The sequence below is a fragment of the Entelurus aequoreus genome, linkage group LG19, assembly GCF_033978785.1.
Source record: "Entelurus aequoreus isolate RoL-2023_Sb linkage group LG19, RoL_Eaeq_v1.1, whole genome shotgun sequence".
Taxonomy (NCBI): domain Eukaryota; kingdom Metazoa; phylum Chordata; class Actinopteri; order Syngnathiformes; family Syngnathidae; genus Entelurus; species Entelurus aequoreus.
The window spans coordinates 48,439,513-48,460,647 of NC_084749.1; the positions used below are offsets into that span (position 1 = coordinate 48,439,513).

The 21,135-nt window shown below is 38.5% G+C and overlaps 1 long non-coding RNA gene across 1 annotated transcript in view; it reads left to right on the forward strand.

The window, feature by feature from the left end:
* Positions 1 to 18,333: 18,333 nt before the first annotated feature.
* Positions 18,334 to 21,135, forward strand: part of LOC133634982 (uncharacterized) — a 58,440-nt gene continuing 55,638 nt past the window's right edge. Inside the window, exon 1 of the long non-coding RNA XR_009822000.1 lies at positions 18,334 to 19,292. This is a non-coding gene — a long non-coding RNA (uncharacterized LOC133634982). The remainder of the gene's footprint in view (positions 19,293 to 21,135) is intronic.

The following is a 21,135-nucleotide window of genomic DNA, read 5'->3' on the forward strand; positions in this document are numbered from 1 at the left end:
CGAACCACCTCATCTGGCTCCTCTCCATGTGGAGGAGCAGTGGCTTTACTTTGAGCTCCTCCCGGATGGCAGAGCTTCTCACCCTATCTCTAAGGGAGAGCCCCACCACCCGGCGGAGGAAACTCATTTCGGCCGCTTGTACCCGTGATCTTGTCCTTTCGGTCATAACCCAAAGCTCATGACCATAGGTGAGGATGGGAACGTAGATCGACCGGTGAATTGAGAGCTTTGCCTTCCGGCTCAGCTCCTTCTTCACCACAACGGATCGATACAGCGTCCGCATTACTAAAGACGCCGCACCGATCCGCCTGTCGATCTCACGATCCACTTTTCCCTCACTCGTGAACAAGACTCCGAGGTACTTGAACTCCTCCACTTGGGGCAAGAGCTCCTCCCCAACCCGGAGATGGCACTCCACCCTTTTCCGGGCGAGAACCATGGACTCGGAATTGGAGGTGCTGATTCCCATTTCGGCCGCTTGTACCCGTAATCTTGTCCTTTCGGTCATAACCCAAAGCTCATGACCATAGGTGAGGATTGGACCGGCAAATTGAGAGCTTTGCCTTCCGGCTCAGCTCCTTGTTCACCACAACGCATCAATAAAGCGTCCGCATTACTGAAGAAGCTGCACCGATCCGCCTGTCGATCTCACAATCCACTCTTCCCTCACTCGTGAACAAGACTCCGAGGTACTTGAACTCCTCCACTTGGGGCAAGATCTCCTCCCCAACCCGGAGATGGCACTCCACCCTTTTCCGGTCGAGAACCATGGACTCGAACTTGGAGGTGCTGATTCCCATTTCGGCCGCTTGTACCCGTGATCTTGTCCTTTCGGTCATAACCCAAAGCTCATGACCATAGGTGAGGATGGGAACGTAGATCGACCGGTAAATTGAGAGCTTTGCCTTCCGGCTCAGCTCCTTCTTCACCACAACGGATCGATACAGCGTCCGCATTACTAAAGACGCCGCACCGATCCGCCTGTCGATCTCACGATCCACTTTTCCCTCACTCGTGAACAAGACTCCGAGGTACTTGAACTCCTCCACTTGGGGCAAGAGCTCCTCCCCAACCCGGAGATGGCACTCCACCCTTTTCCGGGCGAGAACCATGGACTCGGAATTGGAGGTGCTGATTCCCATTTCGGCCGCTTGTACCCGTAATCTTGTCCTTTCGGTCATAACCCAAAGCTCATGACCATAGGTGAGGATTGGACCGGCAAATTGAGAGCTTTGCCTTCCGGCTCAGCTCCTTGTTCACCACAACGCATCAATAAAGCGTCCGCATTACTGAAGACGCTGCACCGATCCGCCTGTCGATCTCACAATCCACTCTTCCCTCACTCGTGAACAAGACTCCGAGGTACTTGAACTCCTCCACTTGGGGCAAGATCTCCTCCCCAACCCGGAGATGGCACTCCACCCTTTTCCGGTCGAGAACCATGGACTCGAACTTGGAGGTGCTGATTCCCATTTCGGCCGCTTGTACCCATGATCTTGTCCTTTCGGTCATAACCCAAAATTCATGACCATAGGTGAGGATGGGAACGTAGATCGACCGGTAAATTGAGAGCTTTGCCTTCCGGCTCAGCTCCTTCTTCACCACAACGGATCGATACAGCATCCGCATTACTGGAGACGCTGCACCGATCCGCCTGTCAATCTCACGATCCACTTTTCCCTCACTCGTGAACAAGACTCCGAGGTACTTGAACTCCTCCTCTTGGGGCAAGATCTCCTCCCCAACCCGGAGATGGCACTCCACCCTTTTCCGGGCGAGAACCATGGACTCGGACTTGGAGGTACTGATTCCCATCCCAGTGGCTTCACACTCGTACAATTTTATTAAATCACGTTGTCTGTGCGGTAATACTGAAGTACAAGACACAAACCATACCATAACCACATTGGGTCACTTTCCAAAGATGACCGTTCAGTTCTTAGAGCACCAGTTAGTGAGGAGTAAAATCCAAAACACACCTCTGTTTGTTTTGGCCTGGCCCTCGGCCCAGCCTGCATACCTTTCAGGTGGGGAGAGAAAGATGCCAACTTTAAGTAGCCATGGTAACACTTTTGTATCTCACGGCATATTGCCACGGTCTACTGAAAACCAAAGGTGAAATCTTAGGGTTACTAAGATGTAAATACCTTGACAGTGTGGGCAATCTATAAAACAAGTGTGTGCTATTAGTGGGCGTGTTGCGTTCAATCTACAAACCCCGTTTCCATATGAGTTGGGAAATTGTGTTAGATTTAAATATAAACAGAATACAATGATTTGTAAATCCTTTTCAACCCATATTCAATTGAATGCACTACAAAGACAACATATTTGATGTTCAAACTTATAAACAAATAATAATTCACTTAGAATTTCATGGCTGCAACACGTGACAAAGTAGTTGGGAAAGGGCATGTTCACCACTGTGTTACATGGCCTTTCCTTTTAACTACACTCAGTAAATATCCTTCCGTCAGTCTACCCCAGGGCAGCTGTGGCTACGAAAGTAGCTTACCACCACCAGGTGTGAATGAATGATGGGTTTTTAACATGTAAAGCGACTTTGGGTACTTAGAAAAGCGCTATATAAATCCCAGTTATTATTATTATTATTATTTGGGAACTGAGGAGACACATTTTTGAAGCTTCTCAGGTGGAATTCTTTCCCATTCTTGCTTGATGTACAGCTTAAGTTGTTCAACAGTCCGGGGGTCTCCCTTCTGCTATTTTAGGCTTCATAATGCGCCACACATTTTCAATGGGAGACAGGTCTGGACTACAGGCAGGCCAGTCTAGTACCCGCACTCTTTTACTATGAAGCCACGTTGATGTAACACGTGGCTTGGCATTGTCTTGCTGAAATAAGCAGGGGCGTCCATGGTAACGTTGCTTGGATGGCAACATATGTTGCTCCAAAAGCTGTATGTACCTTTCAGCATTAATGGTGCCTTCACAGATGTGTAAGTTACCCATGTCTTGGGCACTAATACACCCCCGTACCATCACACATGCTGGCTTTTACACTTTGCGCCCATAACAATCCAGATGGTTCTTTTCCTCTTTGGTCTGGAGGACACGACGTCCACAGTTTCCAAAAACAATTTGAAATGTGGACTCGTCAGACCACAGAACACTTTTCCACTTTGTATCAGTCCATCTTAGATGAGCTCAGGCCCAGCGAAGCCGACGGCGTTTCTGGGTGTTGTTGATAAACGGTTTTCGTCTTGCATAGGAGAGTTTTAACTTGCACTTACAGATGTAGCGACCAACTGTAGTTACTGACAGTGGGTTTCTGAAGTGTTGCTGAGCCCATGTGGTGATATCCTTTACATACTGTTGTCGCTTGTTGATGCAGTACAGCCTGAGGGATGGAAGGTCACGGGCTTAGCTGCTTACGTGCAGTGATTTCTCCAGATTCTCTGAACCCTTTGATGATATTACGGAGCGTAGATGGTGAAATCCCTAAATTCCTTGCAATAGCTGCTTGAGAAAGAGTTTATCTTAAACTGTTCAACAATTTGCTCACGCATTTGTTGACAAAGTGGTGACCCTCGCCCCATCCTTGTTTGTGAATGACTGAGCATTTCATGGAATCTACTTTTATACCCCATCATGGCACCCACCTGTTCCCAATTAGCCTGTTCACCTGTGGGATGTTCCAAATAAGTGTTTGATGAGCATTCCTCAACTTTATCAGTATTTATTGCCACCTTTCCCAACTTCTTTGTCACGTGTTGCTGACATCAAATTCTAAAGTTAATGATTATTTGCCAAACAAATAAATATTTATCTGTTTGACCATCAAATATGTTGTCTTTGTAGCATATTCAACTGAATATGGCTTGAAAATGCTTTGCAAATCATTGTATTCCGTTTATATTTACATCTAACACAATTACCCAACTCATATGGAAACGGGGTTTGTAGAAAGAATACCGTGTGTACTGTGAAAGTGGTGTCAAGTAGTGTCCGATCACACCATGTCATCGGGATGTCGGGACTATCCGAAAGAACTGTGAAGCTTTATGTTTTTATGTCATCTCTGTGTGGAACACAGACATTTTTTATACTTTGCAGATCAACTACCGCTTGTCTCCTTCTTAAATGAGCTTCTGTCCTAAAAATAAGCGCTTCACTGCGACTGTGTGTGTGTGTGTTGTGTTTAGTTGTGTTGCTTTTTTGGCACAAAAAAAAAAAAGATGGGGTGGGGAAACTGGGTGCAGACAGGTCCTCATTGTACTCCAAAGGAAGAGTTGGATTGTGCTTCTCCCTATTCACTGAAGTCTGGAGTGAGAGTGGTACTATGTGTGTTTGTATGCATGTTTGTGTGTGTGCTATGACTGTATACACTGTCCATGTTGAATGAAGTTGTGGGTGTTGGATCTCTCACCAAATACTCTGTTTGGGTGTGTGTGTGTGTGTGTGTGTGTGTGTGTGTGTGTGTGTGTGTGTGTGTGTGTGTGTGTGTGTGTGTGTGTGTGTGTGTGTGTGTGTGTGTGTGTGTGTGTGTGTGTGTGTGTGTGTATTATTGTATTTCTACCATTGTTGAGACACCAATAAGGAAAAGTACCTTCCACGGTCAACAAGTGATGACATAAATCATGGTCACAATACGGAAAACCATTGCATCTAATAGAGAATGTCTCATTTGCACCCCTGGTGGTGAAATCTACCAAAAAGAGGGTGGTACAAAAAAAAGAGGGATTTTTCAAATTGACTGTGTGTCGCTTTTAAAAGTGCTCCCCCTCTGGTCAACATATGACATAACAAGTGTGTGTAAGAAATTGAAATGCACCCCCTTTGGCAGAAATTATTTAAAAATAAATCAAATCAATATGTATATAGAGACATACTGTAATGACTTGAAGTAAATAATGAAGATTTAAAAAACAATTACAAAATAAATAAAAAAATAAATAATTAACAATTACAAAAAAAAATAATAATAATAATAATTAACTAAAAGCAGTCTTTTTCTCACAATGTGTCAACTTTTTTCTCATCAAATTGGGAACAATTTCTCATATTCTTTCTGTTTCTGTATTATTGCAATATTTTTATGCAAAATTATTACTTTTTAATGCAAAATGGTGACATTTGTCATTTAAAATTCTGACTTTTATCACAATATCAACAATTTTTGTGTTGTTTTTGTAAAATAGTGACATTTTTTGAGTAAAACTATGACTTTTGTCATAATTTTGCTGATTATTATTAGAATATTGTCCAATTTTTAAAGTTTTCTTATAAAACTGTGACTTTTTCGAGTAAAATTACGACTCTTTTCATAAAATTGCCAACATTTTAAGCCTTTATGGAAAATTGCGACTGTTATTGAGTAAAAATCCAACTTTTATCATAATTCTTTCCGGTAAAATTTTAACTTGCGTTGAGTAAAATTACGACTTTTATTATAATACTGCAACAATTCAAAGTTTTTCTTGTAAAATTGTAACCTTTTTCTTGTGAAATTCCAACTATTTTTCACAACAAGTTTTTTTATATGTGCATAGTATGTATATATTATTAATGTTGTAAATACAAATCTTTATATATCTAGAAAGGGTGGTCCTAAAGATGTAGGCATTTTCCGGAGGTCTCAAGAAAGTGTGTGTGTGTGTGTGTGTGTGTGTGTGTGTGTGTGTGTGTGTGTGTGTGTGTGTGTGTGTGTGTGTGTGTGTGTGTGTGTGTGTGTGTGTGTGTGTGTGTGTGTGTGTGTGTGTGTGTGTGTGTGTGTGTGTGTGTGTGCTTGTATTTCTACCATTGTTGAGACACCAATAAGGAAAAGTACCTTCCACGGTCAACAAGTGATGACATAAATCATGGTCACAATACGGAAAACCATTGCATCTAATAGAGAATGTCTCATTTGCACCCCTGGTGGTGAAATCTACCAAAAAGAGGGTGGTACAAAAAAAAGAGGGATTTTTCAAATTGACTGTGTGTCGCTTTTAAAAGTGCTCCCCCTCTGGTCAACATATGACATAACAAGTGTGTGTAAGAAATTGAAATGCACCCCCTTTGGCCAAAATTATTTAAAAATAAATCAAATCAATATGTATATAGAGACATACTGTAATGACTTGAAGTAAATAATGAAGATTTAAAAAACAATTACAAAATGAATAAATAAATAAATAATTAACAATTACAAAAAAATAAATAATAATAATTAACTAAAAGCAGTCTTTTTCTCACAATGTGTCAACTTTTTTCTCATCAAATTGGGAACAATTTCTCATATTCTTTCTGTTTCTGTAATATTGCAATATTTTCTCGTAAGATTGTTACTTTTTTTATGCAAAATTATTACTTTTTAATGCAAAATGGTGACATTTGTGTTTTAAAATTCCGACTTTTATCACAATATCTGCAATTTTTGTGTTGTTTTTGTAAAATAGTGACAATTTTTGAGTAAAACTATGACTTTTGTCATAATTTTGCTGAGTAAAATTCCGATAATTATTAGAATATTGTCCAATTTTTAAAGTTTTCTTATAAAACTGTGACATTTTCGAGTAAAATTACGACTCTTTTCATAAAATTGCCAACATTTTAAGCCTTTATGGAAAATTGCGACTGTTATTGAGTAAAAATCCAACTTGTATCATAATTTTGCACAAATGTTGAGTTTTTCCGGTAAAATTTTAACTTGCGTTGAGTAAAATTACGACTTTTATTATAATACTGAAAAAATTCAAAGTTTTTCTTGTAAAATTGTAACCTTTTTCTTGTGAAATTCTAACTATTTGTCACAACAAGTTTTTTTATATGTGCATAGTATGTGTATATTATTAATGTTGTAAATACAAATCTTTATATATCTAGAAAGGGTGGTCCTAAAGATGTAGGCATTTTCCGGAGGTCTCAAGAAAGTGTGTGTGTGTGTGTGTGTGTGTGTGTGTGTGTGTGTGTGTGTGTGTGTGTGTGTGTGTGTGTGTGTGTGTGTGTGTGTGTGTGTGTGTGTGTGTGTGTGTGTGTGTGTGTGTGTGTGTGTGTCATTAAAAAACGAAACTCCGTTGACAGTAAAAAGTCGTTGTCGCAATTGTTGGGTATGACTTTAAATCATAACCAAGCATGCATCACTATAGCTCTTGTCTCAAAGTAGGTGTACTGTCACCACCTGTCACATCACATCCTGACTTATTTTGACTTTTTTGCTGTTTTCCTGTGTGTCGTGTTTTAGTTCTTGTGTTGCGCTCCTATTTTGGTGGCTTTTTCTCTTTTTTTGGTATTTTCCTGTAGCAGTTTCATGTCTTCCTTTGAGCGATATTTCCCGCATCTACTTTGTTTTAGCAATTAAGAATATTTCAGTTGTTTTTATCCTTCTTTGTGTGGACATTGTTGATTGTCATGTCATGTTCGGATGTTCTTTGTGGACGCCGTCTTTGCTCCACAGTAAGTCTTTGCTGTCGTCCAGCATTCTGTTTTTGTTTACTTTGTAGCCAGTTCCGTCTTAGTTTTGTTCTGCATAGCCTTCTCTAAGCTTCAATGCCTTGTCTTAGGGGAACTCACCTTTTGTTTATTTGTGGTTTTAGCATTAGACACCTTTTTTTACCTGCACGCTGCCTCCCGCTGTTTCCCACATCTACAAAGCAATTAGCTACCTGCTGCATCAATCACTCTATCACAAAAAAGTTATAGAAATGATTGTTCGCCGTGAGCGAACTGGTCCGAAAGATGGCACCGTAGCACAAACAATAACAGACCTTTTCTATGTCTCTGTCAGTGTTATATGAAAACTATTTGTTGAATACTAACATTATGTCCGTTCGCAAAAGAAAAAAAATAAGATAACATTGCTGCACTGTTTTATAAGCGACAGGGTTTAAAGCGTGGAGAAAAATAATTAGCAGCATCTAGTCTGGGAAATAAGGTAATATTCAGCTGCTTTGTCAGTGAGGATTTGCAATCGTTGAATTTCCACATTTCCGGGCTAATAAATGTATAGTCCATTTTAAAATACTTGACACTGCAACAAATTGATTAACTTTCCACTTGTGTTTTATTTTTTTTCAGTGAGGTGACAGAAGATTTAATGAAGAGAACAGGACAATGAAATAGCTTAATGGCAAAGGGGAACCTCAGGATTTAAGGTACGCACGTACACGTACACACACACACACACATGCACACACACACACACACACACACACACACACACACACACACACACACACACACACACACACACACACACACACACACACACACACACACACACATTCTTGTATTTTCTACCTTCATGAGACCTGCAAAAAATGCCAACCTCTAATATTATAGACAGAGAGACTTCCTTTTAGACATGGGAAGTCTCTCTGTAGTATTATAATACAATTCTTAATTTTACTCGACTCAAGTCAAAATTTTACAAGAAAAACTGAACATTTGTGCAATATTATGATAAAAGTTGGAATTTTACTCAATAACAGACGCACATTTACAAGAAAAACTTAACATTTTGGCAATTTTATGAAAAGAGTCGTAATTTTACACAACAAAAGTCACCATTTTTTTAGGAAAACTGTAACAATCTGGCAATATTATAATAATACTCGGAATTGTTCTCGGCAAAATCATGACAAAAGTCATAATTTTACTCAAAAAATGTCACTATTTTACAAGAACAACAGATACATTGGCAATATTGTGATACAAGTCCGAATTTTATACGACAAATGTCACCATTTTGCATTAAAAAGTAATAATTTTACATAAAAAAGTAGTAATTTTACGAGAAAATATTGCAATATTACAGAAACAATTACAGAAATTGTCCCCAATTTTATAAGAAAAAAATCGACACATTGTAAGAAAAAGACTGCTTTTAGGTCTTTTTGTTTTTTATTTATTTTATTTTTTGTTTGTTTTTAATTTTCATTATTTACTTCAAGTTATTACAGTATCTCTCTCTCTCTCTCTCTCTCTCTCTCTCTCTCTCTCTCTCTCTCTATATATATATATATATATATATATATATATATATATATATATATATATATATATATATATATATATAAATATACCCTCTGGTCAACATATGAAATAACAAGTGTGTGTAAGAAATTGAAAAAAGCCCCCTTTGGCCAAAATTAATAAAAAAAAAAAATTAAAAAAAAAAAAAAAATATATATATATATATATATATATATATATATAAATATACATATATATATATATATATATATATATATATATATATATATATATATATATATATATATATATATATATATATATATATATATATATATATATATATATATATATATATATATATATATATATATATATATATATATATATACACACACATATATATATATATATATATACATTTATATACATATATATATATATATATACATATACATTTATATATATATATATATATATTTATATATATATACATTTATATATATATACATTTATATATATATATATATATATATATATATATATATATATATATATATATATATATATATATATATATATATATATATACATTTATATATATATATATATATATATATATATATATATATATATATATATATATATATATATATATATATATATATATATATATATATATATATATATATATATACTTTTATAAGATATACCCTCTGGTCAACATATTAAATAACAAGTGTGTGTAAGAAATTGAAATATGCCCTTTTTGGCCAAAATTAATTTAAAAAAAAAAAAAAAATATATATATATATATATATATATATATATATATATATATATATATATATATATATATATATATATATATATATATATATATATATATATATATATATATATATATATATTTATATATATTTTTATAAGAAAACTAACAATCTGGCAATATTATAATAATAATCGGAATTGTACTCGGCAAAATTATGACAAAAGTCCTAATTTTACTAAAAAAATGTCACTATTTTACATATATATATATATATATATATATATATATATATATATATGTATATATATATATATATATATATATATATATATATATATATATATATATATATATATATATATATAAATATTTATATATATATATATTTAAAAAAAACAATGTTGGCCAAAGTGGGCATATTTCAATTTCTTACACACACTTGTTATTTCATATGTTGACCAGAAGGGGAGCACTTTTAAAACCGTCACACAGTCAGTTTGAAAAATCCCTCCTTTTTGGGACCACCCTCATTTTGCTAGATTTCACCACCAGAGGTGCAAATGAGATCCACAGTATATTTTTTATTTTCTGTAATGTGCTTAAGGCCGATGAAAAACGAGTCAGGGACCACAGATGGCCCCTGTGTCGCACTTTGGGCAACCCAGCTGTAGACGCTAACTGTTAATGGCCACTATAGTCTTAGTACCGTAGTGTATTTGTTCATCCTATGGTCACATATGGGACGCGGGTTGTCTTACGTCAGCACCGGAAGTCGTAAAATCAGCTTTTCACCTGGCGGGTGGATGAACAGGGAAGTCCTTCCTTAGCTGCTGTCTTGTTTGATCATATATTGCTGCCTTTGCACCTGTCAATGTTTACTTTTGTATGCACATTAAATCAACAAAAAAAAATCCTGACTTTGGAGCAATGTTCACGGACTCTAGTATTTGGCTCTCTATTAGATGCAATGGTTTTCCGTATTGGGACCATGATTTTTGGTCCTAACTTGAAGCTACTTTTCCTTGTTGATGTCTCAAGAAGGTGAGAAATACAAGAACACACACACACACACGCACACACACATAAGGTCCCACAGAGAGACACAGTAATGCCCTGGGGGGTGCCAGTCATGCCCAGCTTCCGTTGCGCTCTAAATTGAGCGTGGCACAGAGTGTATGAAGTCAGCCGCCTGGAAGAATGCCAAGCATTGTTCCACCAAGCAGCTGGATGGTAATTACTAGAAAGAAGGACGGGAGCAGAGAGAAATAATGAGACAAATACAGTGAAAGTGAGAGAAGCTTTGCTGCCCCGATAGTTCCTTTCCGGGAATGTGTATCGGAAACACACGCGATCTGTTGTCGACTATACTTTCAACATACTTTCAACAAGTACCGTATTTTCCGGACCATAGGGCGCACTGGATTATAAGGCACACTGCCGATGAATGGTCTATTTTTGATCTTTTTTCATATATAAGGCGCACCGGATTATAAGGCGCCGTCCGACCGGAACTCTAATAACTAAAGTTCCTCGGGTAAATAATGTAAACTCACTACACCGGTATGTTTTAGCGCTTTCATGGCGAGTTTACTGACAGATATAAGTAAGAACTTTACACTACTTTATATTAGAAATGGCAACAGCGGAGGATGAATGTCACATAACAAGAAGATAGAGAAAAAGAAGAAGCTTATCAACTACGGTATCGGTATGGACTACAAAGGCGGACGAGCGCTATTTTTCGAGGGTCGCCACTTTGTGAACAAAAGCGCGAGTAAATTGTCGAACCGTTTAAGAACAACATTTCTCAACCAGCTATTGCAAGGAATTCAGGGATTTCACCATCTACGCTCCGTGATGTCATCAAAGGGTTCAGAGAATCTGGAGAAATCACTGCACGTAAGCGATGATATTACGGACCTTAGATGGTGCATCAAATAGCGACATCAGTGTGTGAAGGATATCACCACATGGGCTCAGGAACACTTCAGAAAACCACTGTCAGTAACTACACTTCGTCGCTACGTCTGTAAGTGCAAGTTAAAATTCGAATATGCAATGCGAAAGCCATTTATCAACAACACCCAGAAACGCTCGGTCCGAGCTCATCTAAGATGGACTGATGCAAAGTGTAAAAGTGTTCTGTGGTCTGACGAGTCCACATTTCAAATTGTGTTTGGAAACTGTGGACGTCGTGACCAAAGAGGTAAAGAACCATCTGGATTGTTATAGGCGCAAGGTTCAAAAGGAAGCATGTGTGATGGTATGGGGGTGTATTAGTGCCCAAGGCATGGGTAACTTACACATCTGTGAAGACACCATTAATGCTGAAAGGTACATACAGCTTTTGGAGCAACATACACTACCGTTCAAAAGTTTGGGGTCACCCAAACAATTTTGTGGAATAGCCTTAATTTCTAAGAACAAGAATAGACTGTCGAGTTTCGGATGAAAGTTCTCTTTTTCTGGCCATTTTGAGCGTTTAATTGACCCCACAAATGTGATGCTCCAGAGACTCAATCTGCTCAAAGGAAGGTCCGTTTTGTAGCTTCTGTATCGAGCTAAACTGTTTTCAGACGTGTGAACATGATTGCACAAGGGTTTTCTAATCATCAATTAGCCTTCTGAGCCAATGAGCAAACACATTGTACCATTAGAACACTGGAGTGATAGTTGCTGGAAATGGGCCTCTATACACCTATGTAGATATTGCACCAAAAACCAGACATTTGCAGCTAGAATAGTCATTTACCACATTAGCAATGTATAGAGTGTATTTCTTTAAAGTTAAGACTAGTTTAAAGTTATCTTCATTGAAAAGTACAGTGCTTTTCCTTCAAAAATAAGGACATTTCAATGTGACCCCAAACTTTTGAACGGTAGTGTATGTTGCCATACAAGCAACGTCTTATTCATGGGCGCCCCTGCTTATTTCAGCAAGACAATGCCTGTTACAACAGTGTGGCTTCATTGTAAACGAGTGTGGGTACTAGACTGGCCTGCCTGTAGTCCAGACCTGTCTCCCATTGAAAATGTGTGAAGCCTAAAATAGCACAAGGGAGACCCCCGGACTGTTGAACAACTTAAGCTGTACATCAAGCAAGAATGGGAAAGAATTCCACCGGAAAAGCTTCAAAAATGTGTCTCCTCATCCTCAGTTCCCAAACGTTTACTGAGTGTTGTTAAAAGGAAAGGCCATGTAACACAGTGGTAAAAATGCTCCTGTGACAACTTTTTTTTCAATGTGTTGCTGCCATTAAATTCTAAGTTAATGATTATTTGCAAAACAAAAATTAATTGTCTTTGCAGTCAATTCAATTGAATATATTTTATTTTTATTTTTTTAATGAATAACACAACATCCCGACTTCACTGGTTTTGGGTTTTGTAAATAAAATGAGAAAATACAGGATACATTGACAATTATTTTGTGTGTATGTACAGAATATTAAGAAAACGTGCTATATTGTGATATATATATATATATATTGGTTATCAGAATATATAGTTGTGTCCATATCGCGCAGCGCTGCCTTAGGTCTAACCATCTTAATCTGTTAAGTGTCCCGAGCACCTGCCTGCGTTCTCGTCGTGGTTGTTTTCAGTTTGTTATGTAAGAATAGCTATTTAGCTTGTAAAAACACCTCAAAGGTGTGCTGATCGTTCACCTTTCTATTTTGTGTAAACACAGACGCAAAAGGGTGTAACCAAATTTCCGTTCAACTATGGGGAGTAGAAAAAAATGGATGCAAGACTGTCACAGGACACTTCCATGTAAATTGACAGCAGGTCTAAAAGGACAAAAAAAAGGAAAGTTTGTGTCCAGTGTGCTTGATAACTTGGACATGGTATGATGGGCGGGATTATGCCGGAAATAATTGAGATATTACAGTGTAATCTGTTGGAATAATTGTGTGTAAATTATCACACAACTCTTATGCTTAAAGGCCGTTGCTATAGTTATTATCAATTGTGCTGAAGTTGTACTTTTCTATCTGTGCAAAGGGACATGGCCTCGTATCAGCGTTTGTGTCGCAGACAGAGCAGAGACAGGGCGATATCGCGAGTGTCAGCAAATGTGCATTTCGTGAATAGTCATATATTGTGTCTAACTGGGGCTGATGAGATGACCCCCCCCTTCCTTCAGTGACGTAACCAGGGACCTCACAAATAAATAGTGGAGCAAGTGGGCTGGACTTTAGAGCGTAGTTCGGATCTGTAACTAGAGTACGTACCATGACTTGATTAACGTGGACCCCGACTTAAAGAAGTTGAAAAACGTATTCGGGTGTTACCATTTAGTGGTCAATGGTACGGAATATGTACTGTACTGTGCAATCTACTAATAAAAGTCTCAATCAATCAATCAAAGTACAGCCCAATAACGTCTCTCCTCATTGAGCAAAATTGAACTCTGTCTCTGCATGATTCCTTGCTTCTTGTCTGTTTAATAAATGTCATCGGTGTTTGAACCTGACATAATCATAGTGTATAACTGCAAACATATATTTTATTGATCTTAAAATATATATACCATTTCATACCTCCATCTGTAACGTGAAGTGAAGTGAAGTGAATTACATTTATATAGCGCTTTTTCTCAAGTGACTCAAAGCGCTTTACATTGTGAAACCCAATATCTAAGTTACATTTAAACCAGTGTGGGTGGCACTGGGAGCAGGTGGGTAAAGTGTCTTGCCCAAGGACACAACGGCAGTGACTAGGATGGCGGAAGCGGGGATCGAACCTGCAACCCTCAAGTTGCTGGCACGGCCGCTCTACCAACCGAGCTATACCGCCCCTTTACCTTGTTTGGGATTACACAGACTTTAAGCGCCACCTTGTACCTAAGTTACGGTCAGAGCGAAAAAAGATACACCCCGCACCGCCTCTCTAGTTCTTCACTCTAACGTTCCTCATCCACGAATCTTTCATCCTCGCTCACATTAATGGGGTAATCGTCGCTTTCTCGGTCCGAATATCTCTCGCTCCATTGTAAACAACGGGGAATTGTGAGGAATACTACCTCCTGTGACGTGAAGCTACTTCCGGTATAGGCAAGGTTTTTTTTATCAGCGACCAAAAGTTGCGAACTTTACCGTCGTTGTTCTATACTAAATCCTTTCAGCGAAAATATGGCAATATCGCGAAATGATCAAGTATGACACATAGAATGGATCTGCTATCCCCGTTTAAATAAATACAAATCATTTCAGTAGGCCTTTAACTGCTAAAGCTAAAAAACTCAGCTCCGTTGAAACCCTTGATGATGTCACACGTCACTAAGCAACAGGCGCCTCCTTTTAAAGGGACCTACCCCGCTTACATTAAACATAACTCAAATGCATACGCCAAATATTTAAAGATTTTAATTTTTTTTGGTAAAGAGTAAAGAGTAATTCCGTTAGTCAATTACTTCTTTGGTAAAGTAACGAGTAACTATAATTAATCAAAAATTAATTAAAATAAATAACGTTTCATACAAGTACACATATATATACACTCTCTTTCCATACACCTGCAAAACATGTAATAATGTGATGGGCTATTATGGGTTATAAATAAAAATGTAACAGGGTTTGGTAGGTATTGAGGTCACAGTTCGGTTAATTTTCAGTACGATAAGGGCTTACTCAAAGTGCTAAATATGTGCAAACTATAAAATAGTGCTAACTATTAGTGGGTCTGTTGCAAGTGATCAACTAAGACTGTGTGTACAACTGATAACAAGTGCAAAAGTGGTGCAGACCACCCTTTTTAAATGAGGCTTTTGTTTGTCACCACGGTTGTCATGGAATTTTCGTGACCACTTGTTTACTGCGTAGCTATATACTTCAACCTGTGGCGTTTTACTACGTGTGGAACTTGGTTTGAACTCTGCCAAGGTTGAGGCCCGTCTCAAACGTTCTGTAAGACTGTTCCAGATTTTAGGAGCATACAAACACATACACAGTCGTGGTCCAAAAGTGTACATACACTTGTAAAGAACATCATGTCATGGCTGTCTTGAGTTTCCAATATTTTCTACAACTCTTATTTTTTTTGTGATAGAGTGATTGGAGCACATACTTGTTGGTCACAAAAAACATTCATGAAGTTTGGTTCTTTTATGAATGTATTATGGGTCTACTGAAAATGTGACCAAATCTTTTTTGATGCACCGGGTTGATCGTCTTTGGCTTTGGGGCTGCTACTCGCGCATTTCATTGTTTCTTCTCCATGATAGGGGTGAGTCCATAAGGCGCTAAATGGCTAATTGAATGATTGTGTGAATGCATTTGATTTAAAGTGAACAATGTCATTGGTCCACAGTGACTGTTCAGTAATGTAATTGGTTGAGACAAGGCTAAATTTATTGGCGGCATATGAATTAGCTGCAGCATTGTATAATGCAGGGTAAAAAGTGTGGGAAAAAAGTAGTGGTTATCGTCTGGTAATTACGGTAATCTGCCCAACACTGCCTGGTTTACATGTTACACCTGTTTCCTTTTTCGATGCCCCGGGTTTATCGTCTTTGGCTTTGGGGCTGCTTCTTGCGCATTTCATGGTTTCTTCTGCATGATGAGGGTGAGTCCATAAGGCGCTAAATGGCTAATTGAATGATTGTGTGAGTGCAGTCAGTTTAATGTGAACAATTTTATTGGTCCACGGTGACTGTTCATTTATTTCATCGGTTGAGACGGGGCTAAATTAATTGGCCGCAATTGAAGCTTGTGAACACAAATTATTTCATAAATTAGCTGCAGCATTGTATAATGCAGGGTGCAAAGCGTGGGAAAAAAGTAGTGGTTATAGTCTGGAAATTACGGTAATCTGCCCAACACTGCCTGGTTTACATATTACACCTGTTTCCTTTTTCGATGCCCCGGGTTGATCGTCTTTGGCTTTGGGGTTGCATTTTGCGCATTTCATTCTTTCTTCTCCATGATAAGGGTGAGTCCATAAGGCGCTAAATGGCTAATTGAATGATTGTGTGAATGCATTTGATTTAAAGTGAACAATTTCATTGGTCCACGGTGACTGTTCAGTAATTTCATCGGTTGAGACAAGGCTAAATGTATTGGCGGCATATGAATTAGCTGCAGCATTGTATAATGCAGGGTACAAAGCGTGGGAAAAAAGTAGTGGTTATCGTCTGGTAATTACGGTAATCTGTCCAACACTGACTGGTTTACATATTACACCTGTTTCCTTTTTCGATGCCCCGGGTTTATCGTCTTTGCCTTTGGGGCTGCATCTTACGCATTTCATTGTGTATTCTCCATTATAAGGGTGAGTCCATAAGGCGCTAAATGGCTAATTGAATGATTGTGTGAATGCATTTGATTTAAAGTGAACAATTTCATTGGTCCACGGTGACTGTTCAGTAATTTCATTGGTTGAGACAAGGCTAAATTTATTGGCGGCATATGAATTAGCTGCAGCATTGTATAATGCAGGGTAAAAAGTGTGGGAAAAAAGTAGTGGTTATCGTCTGGTAATTACGGTAATCTGCCCAACACTGCCTGATTTACATATTACACCTGTTTCCTTTTTCGATGCCCCGGGTTTATCGTCTTTGGCTTTGGGGCTGCATCTTACGCATTTCATTGTGTCTTCTCCATGATAAGGGTGAGTCCATAAGGCGCTAAATGGCTAATGGAATGATTGTGTGAGTGCATTTGATTTAATTTGAACAATTTCATTGGTCCACGGTGACTGTTCAGTAATTTCATTGGTTGAGACAAGGCTAAATTTATTGGCGGCATTTGAATTAGCTGCAGCATTGTATAATGCAGGGTACAAAGCGTGGGGAAAAAGTAGTGGTTATCGTCTGGAAATTACGGTAATCTGCCCAACACTGTCTGGTTTACATGTTACACCTGTTTCCTTTTTCGATGCGCCGGGTTTATCGTCTTTGGCTTTGGGGCTGCTTCTTGCGCATTTCATGGTTTCTTCTGCATGATGAGGGTGAGTCCATAAGGCGCTAAATGGCTAATGGAATGATTGTGTCAGTGCATTTGGTTTAATGTGAACAATTTCATTGGTCCACGGTGACTGTTCATTTATTTCATCGGTTGAGACGGGGCTAAATTTATTGTCCGCAATTGAAGCTCGTGAACACAAATTATTTCATAAATTAGCTGCAGCATTGTATAATGCAGGGTTCAAAGTAGTGTTGTCCCGATACCGATATCTTGGTACCGGTACCGGTACCTTTTTGATACTTTTTGATACTTTTCTAAATAAAGGGGACCACAAAAAATTGCATTATTGGGTTTATTTTAACAAAACATCTTAGAGTACATTAAACATATGTTTATTATTGCAAGTTTGCCCTTAAATTAAATAGTGAACATACAAGACAACTTGTCTTTTAGTAGTAAACATTGGCTCCTAATTAGTCTGCTGACATATGCAGTAACATATTGTGTCACTTTCCATTATATTATTTTGTCAACATTATTAAGGACAAGTGGTAGAAAATGGATTATTAGTCTACTTGTTCATTTACTGTTAATACCTGCTTACTTTTCTCTTTTAACATGTTCTATCTACACTTCTGTTAAAATGTAATAATCACTTATTCTTCTGTTGTTTGGATGCTTTACATTAGTTTTGGATGATACCACAAATTTGGGTATCAATCCGATACATTGGTCATATTCAAAGTCCTCATGTGTGCAGGGACATATTTCCTGAGTTTATAAACATAATATACATTTAAAAAAACAAAAAAAGTTGTTGTGATGCCAAAAAATATGAACGTAATCATAGTAGTACCGACTGGATACGCTCATGTACTTGGTATCATTACAGTGGATTTTAGGTGTAGATCCACCAATGGCGTTTTTTCAGATTTTGACACCGGTAAGCTACGGTGTGTAGTGAAGCATGTTTAGCTATTCCTCGTCCTGCAGGGATGATACTTGTAAGAAACTTATGGACTTTAGCCACTAGCTAGCTAGCCATGTCTTAAAGCACCTCTTCCTGAGGGCGTTTCAGTGTTATAGCTTCACCTTAGCCAAAATGCATCCGTTTCACCCTTTTCTGTCTACACACTGTGTCTGCTTGTAAGTACTCTGTGATTGTGCGCTGCCGAACATGCTCGCAAACCAGCAATGATGCGACGTGACAACGATGAGGGAGCCAGGTGGTGGGGGACCGGTACTTTTCAGAGGCGGTATAGTACTGAATATGATTCATTAGTACCGCGGTTCTATACTATTACCGGTATACCGTACAACCCCAGTTCAAAGTCGTGGTTATAGCCTGGAAATTTCGGTAACCTGCCCAACTCTACCTGGTTTACATATTACTTATGCAAGAAACACTTGCCTCTTACTAATGAATTTGTACTTTGTTGACACTTGTTATTTACTCATTGACCTGGTCAGTCAAAACAGACGAGTATTATCTCCATAAAGGTAGAGATGGTATCGTGTATTAACTCTTAATTGTGCAGGTGTACCTAACGTTGTAGCAGGTGAGTGTTTTTTTTTTTCTTCCTTTTTGAGCTTTGCAGTGAAACATCAGTGGCACAACCTCCCAGGCATGAGGAATCTGTCAAATTGCTGTCAACTATGCGCTGCTTTGTCATGAGACCACAAAGCACTGGAAACACGTAAAGTTGCCTTTTTCGCACCTTCGACTCCTCCCGCACGTCTTCCTCCTCCTCCTCCTCCTCCTCCTCCCCCCCCTCCTCAAAAACCCCACACTAATACACACACTAACACACACACTGACACACACAGTGGCAGCAGTAGCCGGGCTCAAGCTACTGCAGCTGTGACCGGAACAATAGCATTCCTCGGGTTTTTAAACGCCTGGCACTTAGATTCCTAGCAGTCAAATTCCTGCCGGGGAGAAGCCGCCGGGGGTTGCTATAGGACGCCCGAGAGCTGTGAGAAGCCTTGCAAGGAAACCTGCGGCTGTAAAACACTTTGTGATTTGTGCTTTTATATGAGTGGGGTTGGATGGATGTGCTCATGGGGATGGAGGAAACTCTCTTGTTACACCTACCGTCACAGCTCCGTAGATGTGGCATTTTCAACACCCCGCGTTTAGCAGTTTAGGTCGAAAGGCCTGCCTTGACGGTGTGTCACATGAAGCACTGACACCTGTAGAGTCAACATGTGGGTGTCTCCCGCTGAGCCATCACCAGCATGCAATATTAAAAAATGATGGGGACGAGCTCAAGGGGCACTGGTTTGATTACATTTCATTGTCGCTAATTGTAAAGGTGAATTCATTTGAATGAATCGGCCCGATGACAGGTTTTAGCCGGCCTGGGGGATGAGTTTGCCAAGTATAAAAATTTACCTGAAATTTTTGAGTGAAATAAATAGCTGTTCTAAATGTGTCCACTAGATGGTGCAATAGCAATTATTTGTATCTTTGTAGATGATGTTAGATGTGTCAACAAATAAATAAACCACATGATGTTAGTGCACCAGTCGAGGAAAATGATCAAACTGCATGCGGTATTAACAAATTATGGGGACGTTCAAAGGGGCACTGTTTTGATTACATTTCATTGTCGCTAATTGTAAAGGTGAATTCATTTGAATGAATTATGCCAGTGGTGTCAAATGTACGGCCCGAGGACAGGTTTTATCCGGCCTGGGGGATGAGTTTGCCGAGTATAAAAATTAACCTGAAATTTTTGAATGTAATAAATAGCTGTTCTAAATGTGTGCACTAGATGGCGCAATAGCAATTCTTTGTATCTTTGTAGATGATGTTAGATATGTCAAAACATGAATAAACCACATGATTTTAGTGCACCAGTCGAGGAAAATTATCAAACTGCACGCGATATTAAAAAAATGATGGGGACGAGTTCAAAGGGCACTGGTTTGATTACATTTCATTGTCGCTAATTGTAAAGGTGAATTCATTTGAATGAATCGGCCCGATGACAGGTTTTAGCCGGCCTGGGGGATGAGTTTGCCAAGTATAAAAATTAACCTGACATTTTTGAGTGAAATAAATAGCTGTTCTAAATGTGTCCACTAGATGGTGCAATAGCAATTATTTGTATCTTTGTAGATGATGTTAGATGTGTCAAAAAATAAATAAACCACACGATGTTAGTGCACCAGTCGAGGAAAATGATCAAACTGCGTGCGGTATTAACAAATTATGGGGACGTTCAAAGGGGCACTGTTTTGATTACATTTCATTGTCGCTAATTGTAAAGGTGAATTCATTTGAATGAATTATGCCAGGGGTGTCAAATGTACGGCCCGAGGACCGGTTCTATCCGGCCTGAGGGATGAATTTGCCAAGTATAAAAATTAACCTGAAATGTTTGAATGAAATAAATAGCTGTTCTAAATGTGTCCACTAGATGGCGCAATAGCAATTATTTGTATCTTTGTAGATGATGTTAGATGTGTCAAAAAATAAATAAACCACATGATGTTAGTGCACAAGTCGAGGAAAATGATCAAACTGCATGCGGT